Genomic DNA, 3,961 nt, shown 5'->3' on the forward strand with positions numbered 1-3,961 from the left:
GCACGTTGCTGTTTATATGCTTCACAAAGATGAGCCTCGTAGCTTTTCCTCCATAGCCGCTCTGCCTGCCGAGTTTCCAAGCGCAATGCCTGAAGCTCTGGCGTATACCAAGGGGCGCAGTGAGATGGCACCTTAATCATATGTTTTAATGGGGCCATTTGATCTTCTACTGACTCCAAACAGTTGACCAATCTAGCTATATCCTGTTAAGGAAGACCCGGCACATGTGTCATGTTAGGCTGTTGCTGAGCACGTTTGATAAAAACTGTGGCTAGATCAACTTTTGCCCAGTTATGTCGCCAATACGAGACATTAGATTGAAGATGCTGTTTAGAAACTCCTCCTGTTTTAATTACAAACGGCACAACGTCCATCCATCCATGTCAGAGGATGAAATAGGAACACCTCTATTAAAACCGGAGATGTGAATAGCAGGTCCAAGGTATGGCCTTTAATGTGTGTAGGACCCACCACGTGCTTTATCAATTGCAGTTGTTTCATGGCTCTAATAAGAGCCCCATGTGTTTGAGCAGATTCTGTTTCTACCCATAAGTTAAAATCTCCAAGTATAATCAAATTTTTATATTGAAGCGATCATTTTGATGCATCATTCAGGAAGGTGCGAGTAAAAGTGGTAAGGTTTGTCAATGATGGGCGATAACCTAGCACAAGATGCCATACCCAAGCCGCATTCACTACCACTCAATACTAAATATTCCATTTCGGATTCCAAGGAGTTTTGCAGCAGTGTACACTCATACTGCGAGTTGTACATCATGGCAACCCCCCTCCCGGATGCTTAGCTCCACGGTCAACCTTTAGCAAGGCATAGCCAGTAGGCAGCATTTGTATAATGTCAGGTCCTGTGGTATCCGTTCGCCACGTCTCTGTAACAAATACCAGATCAGGGCAGTGATCCTCGAATAAGGAGAACATGTCCGACCTGTGTGCCACGAGTGAGCGTGCATTAATAAGACATGCAAATAAAGGAATTAGGCGTGGGATAACACAGGCACTGTTTTCTGCCAGCTCTTAGGAAATAACGTCCTTGCCGGGGCTATAGTAAGTAGCATACTACGGGATGTTTGTTGCCGAGATATATGGGATGCCCAGAGCACGGACTCAGTGTGGACGAGCACAGACGGGCCGGACTTTGGCCTGACTTCCGGCTGTGCTCAGTCGCTCAGCTCCCAGCAAGGGCCCTTAAATAGGTAAGTCATTGAATTGTATAGACCAGCCCGTCAAGAGCCTGTAGAAGGTAGGCGAAAGCGAGAAAAGACTCACGTGCAGCAATGTGTGCTGGCATGAAAATAAAGAAAGCTGGGAAATGTAGTCCCAGGCAAAAACACCAGTTTACACAAGTCCAGGCAAACTTGAAGCCGCAAAAAACGGCATACAAGGAAACAAAATAAAACAGAATATGCTAAAGAAAATAGATTGTATGAATAAAAATGCTATGGTTCAGAGAACAACCACAGCGTCCAGTCAGCCGCCTGGCACAGTAGCGCCTGAAAGGAAATTAAAATGCTACGTTTTCTTTTTAAAACAGACGGATTGAAAATGAAAGGTAAAAGCAAAATGACAAACACACACACTTTGGTGTGTTACCGCTGTGTCGCAATGTCTGCCCATACAAGTAATCAATCCTGTTCCAGTGCCATTGCCCCCGCCAGAACGTTTTACTGTATTCCCCTTCAAAAATGCCCAATTTGAAAACCAGTGTGAACTACCTTTCATGTGTCATCCTCAAGCTTTTCCCAATGACTTGACACCAGTGGCTTTTATGCTCTTATATTTAGGAGGCAATGCTGCAAACTGGTCACTTTCCCTGGTGAAAATGCCAGATTTGATATTACAGGATTGTCAGGGGTTCAAGGAAGAAATGGGAAAGCGGTTTGCTCGCACAGACCACACTGAACTACTGGGATTGAGACAGGGCAGCCAAGATTTATTATTATGCATCATAACATTCAATCGCAGTATCGTTGAGACTAATTGGCCTGATGAAAAGAAGGACTTCCCTCTTTTAAAGGAAGAACTGAATTGAAGGAGTTCCTCACTTAAGTGGGCTATCCTCCACGAGTGCTTTCAGAATGCATCAAGATGGTGATGAGACCGAATCATCTGTTGAACAAAAGGGATGGAGAATATAGAGGAGCCATGAGAACTGTGGTGTTTTGACCATGAATCCCTCCAACTGCTGGGTTCAGAGCCCCTGAAGGGAGTCCAGTACCCATGCAGATCGGGGTGTCAAAGACCCATTGAGCCAAGATGAGAGAGAGAAGAGACTCCCAGCAGCTCTGTCTTCATAGTAGGTGGCCAGAACATTTTATACAGGTGTGCTCAGCCTGATCTAAGGGACCCCAAAAGACCATGGGTGTGACAGATGATTCCACAAACACCAAACAGGTGGTGAACTAGTCAGCCCAATGTTTGAAAAGACAATACATCATTGCAGGGCACCTCCATGCCTTCCACACACAATCCAGAATCACTCAACTGACACTCCAAGTGGTTCTGGCCGCAACCAGCCGAAAAGCTGAAGCTGTAGTAGCTTTCATCGAGTGCAGAGCAACAGGGAATTATATGGTGTGATGAATCTAAGGATGTCGTCCCTTCTCCCCTAGCAGGGGGTGGGGGATCCTTCCCATGGAGCCAGGAGAGTGCGTCCACAGAAAATGATCCCCCTGGTGTTGGTGCATGGGTGAGGATTGCATGGGAGAGGAAACCCCTTCTAGGATTGGGCACGCAATAGACCCAGTCCCTTCTCAAATACCAAATCCCTCCTCCTCTTCTTTTATAGGCAGAACCAATATTCTCTGTTGCAAGGTTAGTGACTCTAATATACTTGAAAACCTTCACCCATTAGAGTATACTGGGTGTTCTGCCTCAGAATGGAATACCAGCACTGGGACTAGGAAGATCACTCTGAGGAAAACAAAGTGAGCGGTCTAGTCTTTTTTGCAATGTCAAGTGTTGGAATAAACATAGCTGGCCGGCGTGGGAATTCAGAAGAAGCTCAGCTGTGAAGCTGAAGGAGACCGATCCTCAGAGTAGGAACAGCGGGTCACCTGTACCAGGCAGGCAGAGAGAAGCAGAGCGGGAAGCCATGAAGTGAGGGGACGTAAAACTTGACCAAGGTCCGAGCTGGGAAGACTGACAGGGTTGTTGCTTACCTCCAGGAGACCAGGCCAACCATGAACTGTTTGCAAGTCAGGACAAGCAACCAGAGAAGAAGAGATGTGGAACCGCTGAAGACCCCGCCATTCACTAAGGAGTTGCTGGGGCTTCAACAAGCAACACAGGAGCTGGGGGAAAATCGGGTACCAATTCACAGAGAGATAACATGTATGTGGGTTTACCAGAGCATATTGAAGATCTAGCGAAGCTTGACAGTAAATATAACAGCTGGAAGAGAATGGGCTGGGACCCTAAATTAACTGAAAGAAAGTTGCATACTTGCCAGGAGCGTGAACCAAGCGGCAGTGAACCTGTGCAAGTCGGGGACCCGCACCCATACAAAGGAACATGAAGCACAGGGTCTGGGACCCTGAAGTTGCATACTTGGCAGGAGCATGTACCAAGGGGCAGCAAACCTGTGCAAGTCCGGTACCCGCACTCATATCAGAAACCAAATTCAAAAGCCAGAAGGGTCGGGGATCCAGTGGAAGAGACATTTTATAAGAACCACTTTTGTGAGTTTGGGACTCACTCTCGCCTAGAAGATTGCAAACCAGGGGAATATAGACTCTGGAGTTGTGAAAGTGAACACGTATACTTAGTAGAGGAGTATACCAAGTAAGGAGAATTGAAAGACTGGGAATACAAGAGATAATTCTTTGGGGGTTAACCAGTTTCTTGGAAGGATAATAAACCTATGGGAAAGGTGCATCCCTGCAGTTTTGGAACTTGCTATTTTGGAACATAGTTTTTGCATCACTTTATTCCCAGCAGGCCTGAA

This window comes from Ambystoma mexicanum, chromosome 2q (assembly GCF_040938575.1).
Source record: "Ambystoma mexicanum isolate Mex_15411 chromosome 2q, UKY_AmexF1_1, whole genome shotgun sequence".
Taxonomy (NCBI): Eukaryota; Metazoa; Chordata; class Amphibia; order Caudata; family Ambystomatidae; genus Ambystoma; species Ambystoma mexicanum.